Source organism: Malaclemys terrapin, chromosome 19 (assembly GCF_027887155.1).
Source record: "Malaclemys terrapin pileata isolate rMalTer1 chromosome 19, rMalTer1.hap1, whole genome shotgun sequence".
Lineage (NCBI taxonomy): Eukaryota > Metazoa > Chordata > Testudines > Emydidae > Malaclemys > Malaclemys terrapin.
In genome coordinates, this window is record NC_071523.1 from 11,696,337 (window position 1) to 11,715,142 (window position 18,806).

At 51.8% G+C, this 18,806-nt stretch overlaps 1 protein-coding gene across 2 annotated transcripts in view; it reads left to right on the forward strand.

The window, feature by feature from the left end:
- CASZ1 (castor zinc finger 1) overlaps window positions 1-18,806 on the forward strand; it is a 263,569-nt gene that overhangs the window by 35,020 nt on the left and 209,743 nt on the right. For both annotated transcript variants that reach the window (XM_054009508.1, XM_054009510.1), the window contains exon 2: window positions 8,131-8,272. The gene's annotated coding sequence lies outside the window, so the exon portion shown is untranslated. The remainder of the gene's footprint in view (window positions 1-8,130; window positions 8,273-18,806) is intronic.

Genomic DNA, 18,806 nt, shown 5'->3' on the forward strand with positions numbered 1-18,806 from the left:
AGTCAATGAAAGAAATACTGACATCTCCCCCACTTCCCCCTTTCAATTGCTTTCCCTGAGAGTTCTGCCGGGCCTCTTTTTTAAGCCCCAACTGGACTCAACCCACCCAATCCGAGTCCAACCCTTAACCCCTAGTTCTGAATCGGTGGTGCTGCTGCCCCTGAGGTTGGTACAGCAGTGGCTGTGGGCCCCAAACCTGCCAAGCACTGCCCCTTGCTGCGCTGTGTGTGCTGTGGAGAGAGAGGCTATGGGGCTTACAGTGCAGCGAGGTTGCGGTGGCCAGCAGGAGAGGTGCATGCACCCCCTGCAGCATTGGCCCCGCAGGCAGGAGGAGAGCCGCCCCAAAGCCGACACTCGTCGTCGGGTCCCATCAGCTTCAGGTCGGGTTGCTGGGCTCTGCTTTCCATACCCACCGCGTCAGACTCTGAGCCTGAAGAGCCCCATGGAAACACATTGGTGCAGCACCACTGATCTAGTACCAGGGTACGGCCCCCCTCACTCCACCCTTCCAGCTGTAGCTGGTTTGCAAACCAGAGAGAAAATATTTGGCTCAAAGGGTGAGAGTCTTGGGGCAGAGGCCTTTCTTTGTAATGTGTCCATAAAGCACTGGGCACCTGCAGTGCACCTCACTCCCCGCTTTCCATGCCCCCATCCTTCCCGCGGGCACTAGGCAGCAGGTTTGGAGAGACAAGCTGGGGAAGAGACTTCACCTGGTGGCAGCCGAGAAAGGAGTGGGAAGGAGGGGCAACATCGCCAGCTGTGACTGACGCTCTTGCTGGGTGCTGGCTCTGGAATTCCATGGGCACAGTCGCACTGTTAAATGCCCCTGGGCTGTGAACTGGGGCAGGGGAGGGGAAGAAGGGGGCGTGCTCTGGTAGAATTTGAAACCTCCATTCCTGCTCCACCACAACTTTCCCAGGGGGAGGGGCAGGTCTGCGGTGTGTGTGTGCAGGATGGGAGCCTTTGTCCACGCCTGGGCCACTAGCCAGAATCTGAAATTGGACCTGTTACTTTTGAGGAATGTAGGACAGTGGAAGGGAGAGAGTGAGTGAGTGTGTATATGTACACGCACACACATGCATATGGGGTGATGTGGGGGGTGCCATTGCTTCAGTGTCCTAGGCAATGGCCCAGAGCGTAGGATGGCAGGGAATATATCAAGAATTACCCAATGGCTGCAGTTCTACCACTGTGCTCTTTAATCACTTAATACTTTTTTATTTCTTCTTGTTGCTGTAATTGTTACAAAATCTCTTGGCTTTGGGAGGGGCCCAGGACTCCAGGGCCCAATTGTATTTGCCCTGATTCAGAAAGTGGGTCATGCTGCTTGGTTTGGGAAGGAGATATTCATCTCGCTTAGTCTGATATTTATTAGGAGATAGCAAAGGGAATGCAACCGTGCTGTTGCATAGAAAATTGCTCCCGGGAGTAGGGGGAACAGGGGACTTTTGAGGGGAGCGGAGGGAGTTCTCGCATGCCCCATGTCTGCTACCATTGTGCCGAAATTTACTGCACCTCAGTTATCTGTTTCCACTGCTTGTGGTCTCAGATCAAATAGAGTCTGAGATGATAATGTAATGGGGAGAGAAGACCAGGACAGGTAACAGATGCATAGCTGCTCCGGCAGTGCTCCCCAGCAGTCATCCTCCAACTAGGGGAGAAGGAGAATTCTCTCCTTGGACACAGTCTGCACCCTGACCTTGGCGAAACTCCTGCTACTGGAGTGAGAAAGATATTTTGCGTGAAATCTTGTCTCCACTGAAGTCAGTGGGAGCTTTGCCGTTGACTTTTGTGGGACCAGAATTTCACCCTTAGTTTTTGTGTCCATTCAGTGGGATCTTCTAAAGGAGAAGGCTGACCACAGTGACATCCACAAATGTTTGCTGGGCCAAATTCATCGCTGGCGTGAGCCCACTGAAACCAATGGTGTTACACCAGGCCATGTGTATGGACTGCTGTGTCCCCCGCCAGCCTAATGGAAGTTCTGGTGGACATTGATAACTCCATTCAGGAATCCATCACCCTAATGCCAAACTCTGTCCTCAGTCTGCTTAGACTATGAGACTTGTTGCTTATGTATAGTACATTGTAGGCTTGGTGTAAAGGGAGGATCAATTGGGGGTGTATTCCATTTCCATCTGTGAGAAGGAAGCAGATAGGCCTCAAGCCTCTTCTCACGTGAGAGCCTTTCCTTCCGTCTGGTATGCTGCTGGTGGCTGGACGTTATGCTGGGCTGTGGCTCCGTTATTCGGGTTGGGGGAGGTTTTAAGGCTGCCAGCTCTCCGCCCATTTGAGCCTGAGCCCACCTGCACTAGGGGAGAGGTGTGTGTGTGTGTCTCTCTCTCTCTCTCTCCTTGATGGGGCAGTATTCTCCTGCCACTGATCCTTTCATCCCCACCTCTGAAGATGGATGTGTAGAAGTGGCGGCTTCTCCCCCTCCCAGGCGAGGAAAACTGCAATGGCCTTAGTGTAAGAACTGGCATCTAGAGTTGCCATTTTTGGTTGGATATGTTCCTGGAGGTTTCATCATATGACATCTTTAATTAAAGATTAATCTTTAATTCCTAGAGACTCCAGGTCTATCCTGGAGGGTTGGCAACCATGCGTCGTTAATGAACGCTCTGCTGCTGGCATGCTTTTACAGCATTGTACCTCCCCCGTCCCTGCTCTCACTGGGCTGCTGATGCCCAAATGTAGGAGATCTTGATTTCTTTTCCCTCCTTCTCTCGCAGTAAAGCCTGGTGATACGTACAAGTAGGGAGGCAAAACTGGCTTGTACCCGAGGTACCTTATCTTCACAGCAACAAGTGAAGATCTGACCGTATCTGATTGACCCCTGGGCAGGCAGGGCTGTCCTGCTTCTCTGCCCTCTCTGGCCACAGGCAGTCCATTGAATCTCTGTGAACTCATTGCACTGTATAGTGCAGCTCTCCAAAAGCTGACTGCTCCTGCACTAACAGTGGTTAAAACCCCCCAAGCTCTCGTAAATTTACTGTGGCTGTATCTGTCAACAGAGAGGAAGAAACTCAGCGAAGAGGCGGCTTGACTGTACGCCCAGCATTGCTCCAGCAGGGTCCCAGTCCTGTGCCAAGAGCTCTGCTGGTGTTCGGGGCAGTCGGTAAGCGGGGCTGAGCCTGCACTGCTGTTTGGTGGAAAGTCACCCTTGGAATTATCAAAGGGAAGAACTGGCAGCTCCAGTAACTTGGAGGGCTAGATCCTCAGTGGGCGCGAATTGGCCCGGCTTCTGTGAAGTCAGGGGAGCTGCACTGATTTACACCAGCTGAGGATCTGGCCCCAGATCTTTAAAAAGGGGGAGATAAGGAGGGAGCAGTACAGAGGCCAGACAGAAACCCATTTGTAAAGCCTTCTGGAAACTTCAGGGGGTCTTCTGTGGTCTCACGATTGTCTTCTGAGAGGGTTGAGAGGCTAGTGCTTCCCCAGAGCTCCCTCAAGGGGACTCTACATTCCTGGTGCTGTGGGGCAAGTGGAGCAGGTATGGCTCCGTGGTCAGCCTCTAGCACCATGCTCCCCTCCAAGCAGTGTCGTGTTACTCACGAGCAGCTTCCACTGCCTGGTACCTCTCCCTGTGCCCGTAGACACACTGGCAGCTCCTGGCGGGGTCGTCCGGATGGGCTTTATTCAGAGGTGGACCAAAGGATGACGCGGACAAGCCTTGCCCACTCACTTTTCAGTGTGGCCTGGTCATGTGTCGCATCAGGTGTTCTCTGATCCCTGTGTCTAGCGCGTTCGTCTGTGTGCTTTAAGCCTTGCTGATCTACTCCGTTGTCTGTGCTGTATGGGACGCCAGTACCCTAGGCAGCCCCTAACTGGGGCAGGCCTGTAGCAGCATTTTTAGCTTCACCCCAACAGAAGGGGTTAACCCATCCACAGCTATGGAATCATAGAAGGAAAGACTATTGCCAATGGTCAGAGAGAGGATGCCCTTCACTTCCATGGCCCCTTTCAACCAGGGGCCTGACGGGCTTTACAAACAGTCATTTAGCCTCGCAACCTGCGGGGAGGTGATTTATGGTCAGCGCCATGGCATGGGGCGGCCCAGGGAGGTGAAGTGACTTGCCCACAGTCACAGAGAGCACAGGTGTCCTGAGCCCTAGGCCGACTTCTTAATCACAAGACCATCCTGCCTGCTGTTGAGCTGAACCTCTTTCCAGCAGGTGGAGATGGGATGATCCCGTATCACAGATCCTGTGTTGGCTCTGGTCTCCGTGGCTCCCCTCTCGCCTAGCTGGGAAGCTCCATGAGGACTGGAAGCTTTCCCTGCTAGGAAGCCTAAGTCTGATCTGGAGGGCAACTGTACAGTGGCCACCAGGGGTGCTCATGTGTTGGACTCGGTGCCTGGCTGGCATTGGATGGAGTGGGTCACCCTCCTTAGCCTCACAGTATGTCCGCAGCGCTTCCATCCGGGCTGCCAGCTCTCTGGCTGAGCGGAGCTACTTGGTGGGGGCTCACCTTTTGGGCCCACTCAGTCCTGTTCTGTATCTGATCAGAGGAGAGGCGTTGATTTCCCGTTCACCCCATGCCCTGTCCCTGCCTCCGGGACCAGGCCTCCTGCCTTGCTTCTACTCTGAGTGCCTGCTGAGCCAGGCCCATCAATCAGCTGGCTTCCCTGCTTGGCAGCGCAAAGCAGACACTTCCGTTGCTGCAAGCCGGGCTCCCCACAGGGCAGCCCATTGCATTCTCCCTGTCCAGCACTGCTCGCGGGACCCAGTGACAATAAATCACAATCCTACAGGCCCTTTATTCCTTTTCCTGCTAAATGTTGATAAAGGGCCGGTCACCATCACTGTGGCATCGAGGTAGCAGGGATCCCAAAGCACTCTGGACTATAGACTTCACTTCTGCCACCTCTGAAATGCAGCCACTTCTGAGATGTGACTTGGCAGCTGTTCAACAGTTGCCCTGCACAGCTGTTCATGACAGGGAATGAAGAAGGGATAAAATATCCAGTTGCGGCGCTTTAGGGTTACCTGAGTTGGAGTCTGGCCAGGACACTGGGGCTCATCCCCCATCTGCTCCTATCTGAAGTGCCCTAGGATCTTGAACGAGCTGTCAGGACCGTGGAGTGACACGGGTGCAGCTAAGTGGCCCCTCCCTTTAGTGGGTGGCGTTGTAGGTTTGACGTCACCTTTTATTTTTCCCCGGGGTTCTCATGGGCACGTAGTACGGTGCCTAGAAAGGGTGCTGGCGCCGCTGCAGCCTGGCGGACGAAAGGCCCCTGTCCTCACGCTCATCGGAACGTGCTAATGTTTCCATTTAAAAAATACCCTTTAAAAAATAAAACAAAAAGGAAAAAAAAAAACTCAGAGGAAATTGACTTCCCAAAAATTACACTAAACTAACACTCGGGGCCTGGCACGACTCCATTGCAGCCAGGAAGCTTGTAATTAACCAGCTCACTGCCATGGCTCTGGGAGGGGCTGGAATCTCAGAGCAGGAGTGGAGCGTCAGGACTTGGGTGTCTTTGAATGAGCGTCCCCAGGCTGGACTGGGTATCTGTGGCAGAGTTGCAGTGGGCATTTTCATGCAGCATTGGGCACCTGCAGTCCTGCTGAGTGGGGCATTCCTTCCCAGATGTGTCTGGTACTCTGTGCATCGTGGGCAGGGTCCTTGTGCTTAGATCTGACAAGTGATACCGCGCTTGTCCAGGGGACCCTTTGTCAGGGAGTGACAGGCTGTGTGCTCTCCTGGAGACAAGGAGCCCAGAGTTAGGTCTTGGCTATGTGCAAACCTGCACTCAGCTTTTTTTTGGAGATGTGAGTTCAAATCCTTACACAAGAGAGGGTGAAGTTGGTCTCTTCCTAGTTCCCCTTGTGCACGCTACTGTGTGGCACGATTCAGTGTGATTGACAGCTTCTGCTCAGACTAGGCCCTGGAATAGCAGGAGTGCTGCAGGTCACAACTGGGGTGCAGTGGTGGGGCTCTTTGGAGACAGAGTTTTGTGCAGTAGGGTTAGTGGAGGAGGCTGCAGGTCCGGTGTGAGCTGTACTGGATGGAGGATGCTTGCTGGCATTATGCTTGGCTCAGCCCAGCGCTTTCAGCACCGTATGTGCGTGACGACTGGTTTCACTCATCAGTTTTTGTCAAAGAAAATAAACAGGCTCCCGTACCTGCTGCTGGGTCACGCAGAGAGCAAGACAGAGGTCTGGCCCCAGTGCTGAAACTGCCAGCATCGGTGGGTCGGGAGCCAGGCACCAAACGTTGCTTTAACCCAGCACTTGGGTGGGAATTTTCACAACTTTGGGTCATCACAAAGAGGGGACTCTGTGTCCCAGCTGTGAGCATCTCTGGTTTCAGGGGTGGCGGGGTTGGTATGTGCTAAGGCTGAAAATATTTACAGGTTTGGAAGTTGAAACGCAAACAGGAAAAGCCCTTTTAAAAAATGAGTGTAGTGGATATTCAAAACAGGGATTGCCATGGAAACGCCACAATATTTGCTTAAATTGACACAAAGGTTGCTGGTTGCAGGGTTCTGACTTCTTTGGCTCCATTTTCTTTGGCCCGGCACCTATCACGAATTGATCTCAACAACCCCCCTTTTGTTTTGCTGATTTTATTTTTATCTGATGGAAATAAAAAAAACCCCTAGCCTAGAAATCCCACCTCCCAGATCAGCCTGATGCTCCAATCAAATATTGTGGCAGGAACTTTCTTTTGTTTCAATTTGTTTTGGTAAAGAACGTAAAAGTTTGTTCAAATTTTGTATTCCCTCTAAAGAAGAATATGGATTGTGATTGGCTTACGTGGTTACGGTCCTGGCATGTGAGGGGAGGAGGGCAAGAAATGTAGCAGAGGTGGAGTAATAGATCCAAGAGAAGTTAGAGTTGAGAAAAGGGTGGCCTAGTGTTGAAGACCGTGGTCTGGGACTTGAGAGATCTGTTGTCTGTTCCAGGCTCTGCCACAGAGTCACTCTATGACCTTGGGCAGGTCATTTAACCTCTGTGTGCCTCGGTTCTCCCCCCCCCCCCCCCTTGTGAACTGCAAATAATGATACAGTAGAACTTCAGAGTTACGAACACTAGTTATGAACTGACCGGTCAAGCACACACCTCATTTGGAACCAGAAGTACACAATCTGGCAGCAGCAGAGAACAAAAAAGAAAAAAAGGAAATACAGTGCTGTGTTAACATAACTACTTTAAAAAAAAAAGGGGGGGGGGAGTTTAAAAAAAGATTTGACAAGGTAAGGAAACTGTTTCTGTGCTTTCATTTAAATTAAGCTGGTTAAAAGGAGCATTTTTCTTCTGCATAGTAAAGTTTTAAAGTTGTAGTAAGTCAATGTTCATCAGTAAACTTTTGAAAGAACAGCCATGATATTTTGTTCAGAGTTATGAACAACCTCCATTCCCAAGGCATTTGCAACTCTGAGGTTCTACTGTACTTTCTTTTCTGGCTAGATTGCAGGCTCTGCGGGGCTGGGGGCTCTCTGTCACTGTGTGGATGTATAGCACCTTGTACAGTAGAGCCATGCTTCTGCAATACAAGTCATAGTGAATGACTTGTATGTTTCGGGGGGTGGAACTGCTGTGTTACGGGGGCAGCAAACACTGCTGAGGAGGTTACAGGGGAAGCCCTTTTCAGCATGTGGCATGGTAGTAGGGCCTGTATCTTTGTAGGGAGGAGGGATAGCTCAGTGGTTTGAGCATTGGCCTGCTAAACCCAGGGTTTTAGTTCAATCCTTGAGGGGCCCACTTAGAGATCTGGGGCAAAATCAGTACTTGGTCCTGCTAGTGAAGGCAGGGGGCTGGACTCGATGACCTTTCGGGGTCCCTTCCAGTTCTATGACATAGGTATATCTCCATATATATTTTTACCCAGCTCTTCCCTAGAGTGCGATGGTCTGATGGTCTCACGGCTGCATGAGATCTGTGGCTCAGCACCCAACTGGTGATCATGTAAGGGTCTGTAACTTGGCCTCTGATTGGCTGTCTCACAAGATGGCTGTGCCGTGCCAGGATGGGCCAGGTCTGTTACATCTCCCCCAGCTGGCTTGTTGTGGCTGAGCGAGTGCTGAGTTCTGCGGGTCGCCACTGGTACCCAGTCAGGGCACTGATTGGGCGTGTGTTATGCAGCGGCTGGATAAATAATAAACCGTTCGTTTCCCTTCCTCAGGGCAAAGAGACTTCACCAAGTGAAGGGAACTCATCAGACTCACGCTGTGTCCATCAAGGACCTCCGGGAAAAAAGCTCCTGATTCCCATCCCGGCTGTGTAGGTTGGAATGGACTTCGAGCCCAGTGACTTGTGGATGCAAGGTACTGGCTTCTTCTGTAATCTGTTCCTCTTGGTTTGAGCTACGACCAGAATCTGGGTGGGCTCTGGGTGACTTTTGAGTCCCTGCGGGCTTTGCTAGAGCCCCTGGGGTGCATTTTTGGTGTGGAGAGACTGTATTTAAGTTGAGGAGCTGGAGTGGTGGAGTCTGTTTGTGGGTCATGGATTCACCATGGCAGGGGTTTGCTTTGGGGTGGTTTACAGGCAGGACTGCAGCATCCCCAGCGCTGAGGGTACAATGTGTCCCTGATGATGCAGCCCATTTGTGCACAAGATGGAGGGTTTGATGGCACTTCAGACAGGGATGGGTCATTTTGAACTGCTCCTGTGTTAGCTACCAGGGCTGTGGCTGATAGGGTGGGGTATCTCCTGGGTAATGGGCTCCAGACGATGGATTCCCTCAGTGGGGGATAGAAAGAGGGCAGGTCATGATGTTTGATTCCATGGTTCTTACACCTGGTTTAAATCAACGGCTGCTGATTTTCACCTGTCAGACTCTGAAGTCTTTCTCCTGAGTGTCCAGCGTTGGCTCTTGGCTGGGGGATCTGCCTGGCAGGGCTGGAAGCAGTTCCTCTGCCTGAACAGCCAGGACATGAGGCAGCCTTGGATGTAACTGGAGACCCCAGCTTGGGAAGGTCTGTGCTGGGAAGCTCCAGGGTCTGTAACGCCAATGCAAACGCTGGGGGTCATGTTGGCTGTGAGGGTGGGACTCTGCCGGTTTAAAAACCACTTTAACCTCTTCATTGCTGGCGCCAGATTCAGCTGTTCTGCTGTGGGCAAACACAGTAGTGTTTTATGTGGTGTTGGTGGTCCATTGGCCTGGCGGTCCGCCAGAGGGCCCATGGGATAGCACCGGAGGTACCTTGGGCTGTGCCAAGTGGTGCAAACAGTAGTGTCCTTCAAGCATTTCCCTAAAACAGGACTGGTGCAGCGTGACCCAGGAGAGGACATATGCAGTATCTGCCACTGGCAGTGGGATAATACTAGTCCCTCTGATGGCCAGGACTCGGTAGGGGCATGGAAGAGGCTGCCATATCGGGTTAGCTGCTGACTGGAGGAGGTGTGGGTAGTGGCTACTCTGTGAGGATGATTTTGCCAGAGCTTACCTCCCTGAGTTGTTGCCACCCTAATGGCAGCCTTGAGAGGCGAGAATAGCGAAAAACATCTGAATGATGCTCATTCTTAGAGGGGCTCAGTGGATGTATGCATCCTCACAACACTCAGGAGACCCCAGGTCACGTTCCCTGTAGGCCCCCAATGAAATACTGCTCTGCCGGTATCCAGGGCCACTGAGAGTCAGAGGAGGCCGTAGGACAGAAGAGTCGGGGAGGGGAGGGTGCAGCAGAAGAGCCCAGAGGGCAGCACCGGACTGGCACAGCATGAGGAGGAGTGGTCTTGAGATTGAGACACTAGCCTGGACCTTGGGAGATCAGCATTCAAGCCCGAGTTCTGGTGCAGATTTCCTGTGCAACGTGGGGGTGGAGGGAGGGGAGGAAGAGTTATTTATGTTCTCCATGCCTCTGTTTCACTGGCGTTACTATTTTTAAATAGCAATAGCAATGTCTCCCTACCTCCCAGGAGTTCTGAATGTCAGGTGCTCAGCTGCTCTGGTGATGAGCACCTGAGCTAGACCTTTTAAGGACAAGGATGCTGCAGGTCAGGAGGCTGATGGCATCGGTGTTCTCTTCTTGCATCGGTGCCTCCCCACTGTTCTGGCGCTAAAACTTGCCCAGTGTGTGGCGTGTCTGATTTTGAGTGGCTTAGCTAGAGGGAGCTCCAGGCTTTATCCTTGGGGAGAAGGCTCCGAGCATTCCGACATCTGTGCACCCAGTTGGAGCCATGGCAACCCCTTGAGTTCAAGAGGCAACAGGTCTTGCCGCTCAAGGCCCCGGCCTGTTGGCGAGATTTCCAGGCTTTGCTGCTGTCAGGGCCAAAGGAGTAGAGATGTGGAGTGGGGCATTGGGATAAGGGAGTCTTGTGGACTTCCCAAATCAGATGCAAATACTGGGACTTGGTTGTGACAGCTGAATCTCCAGCCACTCATCCCGGCGTCTGGCTCCACAAATGCACAAGCTCCGTGAGCCCCCAGCCATGTGTGTTCCCCCACCTGGGTGAGAGCTGAGTGCAGGCTACTCAGTTGTCTCTGCTCTGTAACTGGTGAACGGGCACATCCAGTCCGAGGGGAGAGGGCAATCGGAAATGATCACATGGGACAATGGGGAATAATTATCCAGGATTAGGCTCTATATTAACAGGCACAGCTTGTTCTGCAGGAGCTGCAGGTAGACTTAAGGGGCATGGCAAATTGGAAGGCCCTGGCATATAATGACAACTACAGGGCATCACAGTCTGGCAGAGGACTGTATGGTGCCTCTGAGGATCATATTTTAGGATAGGTGGAGAAGAGTGAAGATGATACACATGTGAGCACCTGGTAGTGTGAACACACATGGGCTCCATCCGGATGTAGACCATCCCAGGGATGGCACAGACCCAGAGCAGGAAGGGAAGGGGCTAGAAACTGTATAAAAAGCCGGGTGTGTGTAGGAGAGAGAGACCTTCCGCTTCTCCCAAAATCCAGACCCAGTAGCACAGGACAGCCCATCTGAGGAAACCGCTTCCAAGGCTCCAGGTCAAATTCTGCATCTGGAGGTGAGCACTGACTCCGAGAGGAGGCTGGTGTAGCAGGAGAGTCCTTTGGCCCTTGGTCAGGATTCTCTCAGATCAGCAGCCTCTTCTGAGCTTTGTCTTCTCCTGCTGGACACTTTGCACAGCACTGATTGCCCTTTGGGTCTGTTTTCCAAGGGCTGGATTCAAAGCTCAATGAAGACAATACAAGTCTTTCCATTGACTCTGGTTTCCTTTGGATCGGGCCCCAAGGGCATCCACCCTGGCTTTGCCAACCCATAGCAGTTTTCTGTTGTTCCCCCAGAATTATTAGAGTCTCTAGAGTGAAGGGGGCTGCTTGTTAGCCTTTCAGAAACGTGGGCTTGTGATCCCTCTCGCCCTGGACTGGAAACCCCATTGTTCCAAGCTTCAGCCCCAGAGCACGTTTTATTCATCCCATTTTCAAAGTAAGCGCAGTATACTTTAGACTACGGATGCTGCTTGTTGTCTCCCTGGCACTCATCCCTCAGCCCCTGGCTCTAGCTGGTCTGTTTCACTTTCTGTTTATGCTCAGTTTCAGGCTGTCAAGCCCTAGAGCACATGAGGGGGTTCTGCCCACACGACTGCAGTTTAGGTTTCCAGCAATGGGGAGGAATGTTCAAATAAAGACACAAAAAACTAATGGAAACACCAACAACCCCCTCGCTGCCCCAAGTGACATCTAAATTTGGGGCTCAAGCCAAGTTGACAGCTTCCCTTTCCTGGGGCAATGGGGGCCACTGAACACCCTCCTCCCAATGAAATCTAATGGGAGCTCTGCCCATGATAGGGTCAGACCCTGACCCACCACAATGGACCTTTTACAGCTCCTCACAGGACCCGCCCCAGATTCTGAGCTGGCTGGGAATGTACAGCTGTCTGGCAAAATCATTGTGGAAATTTACCAGCCCAGGTATGTAATCGACTCGCCTGCCTTTGCCAGCCGGGACACTGAATGATGGTTGATTTGCCCATTAGAAATATATATATGCCTTACTTGCCTGGGATCAGTGAAATTTTCCCAGTCTGGACAGTGCCTCCAGGTAAACGCTATAACATGTCAATTGACTCAAGTATACAGTATCTATTAATAACACGCTATAACCTCCCTATTGGGGCTATCCGGTATCTGCTGTAATGTACTGACCTGTGTTATAATAACCAGGACCCACCAGTGACAAGCTATGACATACAGTCTTTACTGGTAACATGCTATAACGTACCCAGCTAGACTGCACTATTATTGGTAAGCTATAAACATTTGGAAATAGGAATAGGGGCGCAGACCCTCAAACTCAGCTGAAATTTATTGGGCACAAAAAGCTTTGGGAGGCAGTCCAGGGCGAGAGGGATCCATTTTCCCAGCAACATGTCCAGGTATTGTTCCCCTTCAATCCACACTTGGCAGGAATAAGTAAGACATTGCTGGATTGCTGTGGGGGGCGGAGAGAAGCGACTCTGGCTGCCAGTTGTGCCCATCTAAAGTGATGCTATGCTGCCAGTTTGGGCATGCAATCCCTTTTGTCCTGCTTGCTGCGTTTCCTTGGGGTCCATCAGTCTGGCCTCCTGCCCTGGTTAGGGACTTCAGACCCCCTGACTAATTTTTGTAACTTCCAGGTTGTTTCCCCTGGGTTTGCTGTGTGCTGCTGCCATTACCCAGAGCGTGGGTTGTGCATGAAATGCAGAACCTGCGGAAAGCTGCACCGGTTCTCTGCTGCAGAGATGTTGGTGTGTGTGTGATGGTGGGGCACAGGGGGACAGGTCAGGCTGGGGGCCGTAGAGCCCTCACAAAGCTAGTTGGGTTGTATCTTAGATGCCCACCCCCCAATAGTTTGTCTGGGGGTAGTGCCTCACCCCCAGAATGAAGTGGTGTGATCCCAGCCTACCAGCCCTGTTGATCACACTAGGTACCAGACTAATCAGATTCACCATGCCCTTTAAAGCAAGCTCTGATTGGACCAAAGATTTAGCCTGGCTCCTGGGTGGGCTATTCTGGACAGTTCTGAGCCCTGGCCCCCTTCTGAACAAAGCAGGCCAAGTTGTGTTTGGGTGGGTGCTCTGACACCTAGCCCTATGGCCTGGCCCGGCTGGACCCAACAGCACTTGGACAGAGCCCTTCCGGTATGGCAAAGCGGTGGAAAGAGAGGATGTTAAAAGCCTGTCTGGGATAAGAGCAGGGTTGTCACATCCATCTGCTCAGGCCCTGACGAGCAGCAGATCCATATTGTTAACATATTGTCTGCCATATGGACTGGCTCAGCTCTCCAGGAACGCTTGGGAGACCTGACCTCTAGTGTGACAAGATGCGAGCATGAAGGACGGGTTGACAACAGCCCTTGGGTCTCAGAGTGTGAAACCATGTTTCAGCCACTTCCGCTGCCTTTCGCTGTGCTCGCATGCGCTCGTTCTCGGAGGGTTTTTTCCTCCCTCCCCTGCTTTCCGCATCCCTGGTCTGCACTAGATCAATGACCTTCACTCATAACCAGACTGGACAGTTCTAACTCCCTCCCCCAGGCCTTCGATCAGATGTTTGGTTGGCGGCTGTGGAAGGCTGAATGGGGGGAAGTCAAAGGAGGGGAAAGAAGATCATGCATTCAGCAGGCCTGATAGCTAGTCCTGCCATATCTGGTCTTGGAGCAGGGCTGGGGGTCCTGGGCACCCCCTATTCCCAATGATACTGAGAGATGTAGGTGCTTGGTGTCACTTTGAGGATCTGGCCCTTATTGGTGACCTAAGCAGATCGGAGGGGCTCAGAGGTATTCAGAGGCGGGGCCTGATCCCAGGGTGAGGATAGGGGACATTCACCTCTCAAGTGGCACAGAGCGATTATGGAGCAAAACCCATGGTAAGCACAGGCCAACTCCCTTCAAACCTCCCTGCTGTTCCAGCCAGCCCATTGGCATCACTCATGCAGCCAGCTGGGTCACTGGACTGTCTCCTGCCTGATGGGGAGCCCACTGCCTCGTGGGAAAAGGTTTTACTGGATGGCCAGCCCAGGACTTTGCAGGCAGTAAATAGGGTGGGCTGTAGGAGCTGCTCCTCCATCCCTGAGTGCAGAGAGCTGTTAGGTGGGAGCGGGTCTGCTAGAACCCAATGGGGGCATCAACATGCATCTGCACACGCAGACCCTCGCAGGGTCTCAGAGCCCGGGCTCCAGCCCGAGCCCGACTGTCTATTCTGCTGTTTTTAGCCCTGCAGACCAAGCCCCACGAGCCCGAGTCAGTCGACCCAGGCTCTGAGTCTCCGTGCTGCAGGTTTTTTATTGTAGTGTAGACACACCCATTGAGACCAGAGTCCACAATAAAACCCAGTCATCTTGACTCCTCATCCTTCACCTTAACCACTCTAGCCTGCACTCAGAGAGCTGGCATGAAATCCTGACCCCAGTGAAGTCAATAGCAAAACTCCCATTGACTTCAGTGGGGCTAGGATTTCACCCCTGGTACCTTTAGGGAAAGCTCTACCCCGTTCAGGAACTTTATCTCCAACTGCAGAATCTTTCCTTCCCACATACATGTAACCCTCTGAACATTAATAGTGTGTTCTGTGCATTGAGGGATTGCAAAATAAACAACAGTGATGAGTGTTAGTTTATTTACTTAAGCTTTAGTGATGTAACAAACCTCATTTTATGCTAATAATGAGTTGGGAGGAGAACTGAGATCTCCTGACTCTTTTAGCCACTAGACTGTGCTTCCTCTCTGATCTGAATAAATCCAAGGCAAGTGCTTTCTGCTGTAATAAACAGCCACGTGTGCTAATAGGTTGCTGCACCTTTATTGGAAGAATAACTAGAAGCAAAGCTTAATAAAAGCCTTGTAGTCTGCAGTACAGGGTCTCGCTAACTTTAGGCTCACTTTCATCTCTGGTTTAGGGCAATCAGACAGATCCAAAGGCCATCAGCAGGGTATACTATACAGCAGGATTATACTTCAGTTCATTTGCATAGCATGATCTGATTGGCTAGAAAATAGTCCAGAGCCACTGACCTTCTGGAGTTTGCCAGAAAAAAAGGGTTTGAAAGGCATTTGGACCAATCAGTGCTAAGTATGCAAATGACTTTCCAGACATAACACTGTAAAAAATGTGGTTCCAAGGAATCTATTGATAAAACCAAAAATTTTAAAAATGAGCAAATAAAGTAAAGTAAACGTGACCCCTTCTGATGCATTCCTCTGTGGGGTACATTCCAGCGCTAAGGCTCCATCCATAGGCATACAATCAGTCTGCAGGACGGCATTGGAAGTGGGGCTTATCTTACTAGTTGGGTTGAACATGCTAAAGCTGTTTTGACATACTATCTTTGTCTACTAACTTTACATTTTAATTCTAGGGGGTTTGTTCTTTTTTTGGGGGTGGGAGTGGGGGCAGTAGTTCCACTGATTTACTAGTTAAAGTAACTTCAAGAATATGCCAAGTCATCAGACAGTGTAAATCAAATTTAAGCACTGGTGCTATGCCCGTTTGCACCAGCTAAGCTGAAAGTCTGACCCAACCTATTTGTTGTGATTCTTGTTGAATTGATTATTGCGTGTCCTATCGCTTTAAAGCCCAGAGACATGGGGAGAGGTCAGAAGTAAAGTGAGCAAACAGTATTGCTGACACCAAGAGTTCAAAAAACACAAGTTGGGCCCCTAAAATCGTGAGATTGGCTTAAAAATCAAGAGATATTAGACTTTTCCCTACAACCACGAGGGCTGGGACTGTACCTTTTTACAAAATGAAAACAAAAGGTCTCAGGTAATCGGCTGCCACTGGGGGACTTGGGAATAAGAATAACAGTAACCATTGTGAGGCTCCTGGGAGTTGGCAACTGAATGTCATGCCAGTGAGCTCGGCTGGCCTGGCGAACAGACTCCCCAGGGACGTGGTGGAAGCCTCTCTTCTTGGGACTAGTAAGAGCCCCAAAGTTGGGGAATGGTTTGGTCCAGGCTTATCTTTACCCGGGGCCATTTGGAACTGGATGGAATGGTGAAGAGCATAGACTGCGGGGGAGAACCCTCTCCTGACCAGGCATCGTAAGGGCCTTTGCCAGCTCCAATGTCTGTGATGAATTGGTAGCTGAGCATCCCAGGCCCCTGCATTGGTTGATGGTAGAGCAGGGAGATGCTGTGTTTGGGTCCCAACAGGGTACAAATTTGGGGCGAAGGAACAGCTCTTCTGGCATCCTCTCCTGTATCAGTAATGACCTTCTTTGCCCCACCCCCATTGGATGTGGCTTGACCATAGCCTCGTTTATGCACATGACCATGTGTGCATTAGGAAGGGAAGGGGCCATTGCCTGGTGTCCTCTGAGGCCTGACTGTCCGCTCCTTTTTCCCCTGAACAGGAGACTCCCTGGCTGAACCCCCCACTCTCCCAGCCAAGGGGCCTTGCAGGGGATCCCTGCGGAGGGGCCTGTCAGTGTTGCTCCTAGGAGGCAACCAGTGAGTGATGAGAAGTGCTTCCTTCCCCTTGCATTGGGGCTGAGGGCGCTGACCCTACAGCACTCCTGCCCATGGGGAAGGGGCCTAGGTTCTCTTCCATGGAATTACTAGACCCAGGGATGGGTCTGAACAAGCACCCTAGTCCAAGCACCCTCAGACACGGGAAAGGTTCTGATCCAGGTCCGAACTTGGAACCGTTGAGCCGCTACCTTTTGGCCATCATTCTGGAAACCCGGGCATTTGCAGAGCTGCCTCTCCCAACTCCTCTATGCTCCGCCCCGAGGAGGGATGAAAATGGCCCGGGGGTGAGGGGTTAGAGGGAGGGAGAGGGAGCAGATGGATGTTGTCGAGCTTTCCTCCAGGAAGGTTTCTGAAGCCCCTTCCCATGTGGGGTAGTGCCACTGGGCCCCACTTACTGGTGCCAATTCCCAGCAGCAGCCCATGGGCACTGTGTCTAGGCTGGCCACACAGTGCACTACGCTATGGGTCAAACCCATCAACTTGTGGCTCCCCTGTTTTAACCTTCCCATGTCCTCCCCTGGCCCTTGCTGTTCGTTCCCTTGGGCCACTCTTTATGGGCTCACTGGAAACCAAACGAGATTTTTCTTTCCCTTGTTTGCCTCACTTCATTGCTCCCATCTGTTCCTCTAAGTCCCTCCGTTCTTTTCTTTGCTGGAGCCCTGTGGATTTGCTGCTCTCTACTGGCTCAGTGGGCTGCCCCTCTGGACAAGGGGTGTGGGAAGGGGGTCCGTACATAGGCCGGGGTGGAGAATGTGCCTCTTCAAATTAATCAGTGTTTTCTCCTCCACAAGCGCTTCTGGGGAACGGCAATTAGAGCAGCCTGGTTTTTTATTAAGTAATCGGTGGTAAGAGCTGGTAATAAAGTTTAGCGCTGTTGTTACTCGATATTTCAGCCTCACCGGGTTGAGTGAAAGCAATCCAACCTGGGAGAGCCAGTCCCCAGCAGCAGTTGTACAAAGGCTTTCTAGCTGGTGCAATTTCCAACTTGTAGCACAACTAAGGCCCCCCTCAGCACGACTGCTGGCCCTGGGACACTACTGGCTGCGGGTGAGGGGTCAGTCTGTGTGGGAAAGGGGCACATGCTAAACAGGAGGAATGACTTTCTCTGACTTAAGATGCCCATTTTATAAATGGGGAAACTGTGGCACATTAAAGTGGGCAGTGACATGTTCATGGACAGTTGGGAACAGAACCCAGGTCTACTGTCTCACAGTGGTCTGCCCTAACCACTAGACTGTGTTGCCTCTTAATGGTGCACCTCACTTCTCATGTGTAAATCAAACTTTTGCTGGAGAGGAACAGCAAGGAGGATCAGTGGGGGAGAAGAGAGTGAGTGCCCCCAGTCCAGTGCCATTTGCCCCAGACCACATGGGATTCTGAAGACTTTCAAACTGCTGGAAGAAATTAAAATGTTCAACTGTGAAGGGAGCAATGACACCTGCCATTTTCGTCTCTCCACCTCTCCAAGCAAATCACACTTTCACATGTCCATTGACATGCATGCTCACGCTCATTCAGGCCGTGCACCCCTGCATCCTGCGCTGGGGAGGGAGGGGGGATGTGAGCAGCTGCGAAAGCTTCGCACCTCCCCCTTTGAGAAGGCAAGAGAGGAAAAGGGATGTTATCACTTTAAACAGCCACATGCCAAGCTTCTGCTGTCCTGTTTTATCTGAAGTCCGACCGCATGTTGTTCCAGGGCCGATCCGCTTTAGCTAATTAATAATCTGACAGGAGCCACCCAAGGGATTAGCTGCTGAGATGAGCTAGGCCAAACCCCTGGCAAATGAGCCCCGCGCTCCCTGGGGATGGGGAGGTGACTTGGGGGGGGGGGGCAGAGGACTGCACCGCTCGCAGCAGGGTGAGGAGGCCCTGATGGGGATTTATGGCATCTGGGAGGGTGAAAGGGATGCAAAGGGTTGCGATTTATGAGATGTAAACTAATAAATCAGTTAGGGGAGGGGGGAGCACCAAATTAAAAGATAACGTCTTAAAGGAGCAGCATTATTTTATTACGTGGCTCCTAATGGGGGCTGATGGCAGGCTGGGAGGATTCCCAGTTGCAGCCCAGTTACAGGTTCCTCCCTGCTGGCTCTGACTGATGGGGAGAGAGGAAGGAGGTAGCGGCAAAAGAAATGACACCTGCTCTGTCCCAAGTTTCATGCGTGCAAGCGAGCAAGGGCTCAGTTTTTATGAGCAGCAAATCTCCCCCTTCCCCTTCCCTCCCCCTTCCTCCTGGAGCAGGGGCAGAGAGGGGAGCCCAGGCCCCTCTCCCCCCTTTGGGTGCAGGTGATCACTGAAGTTGGGGGGTTGCAGGCAGCCACTAAAGCCCACATGGCATGCAAGGGGATTGTGGATGCCGAATGGCTCAGTCTGCCTGAGCAGCACCCCCCCCCCCCAATAGGGTTCTAACCTTCCTTAGCTAATA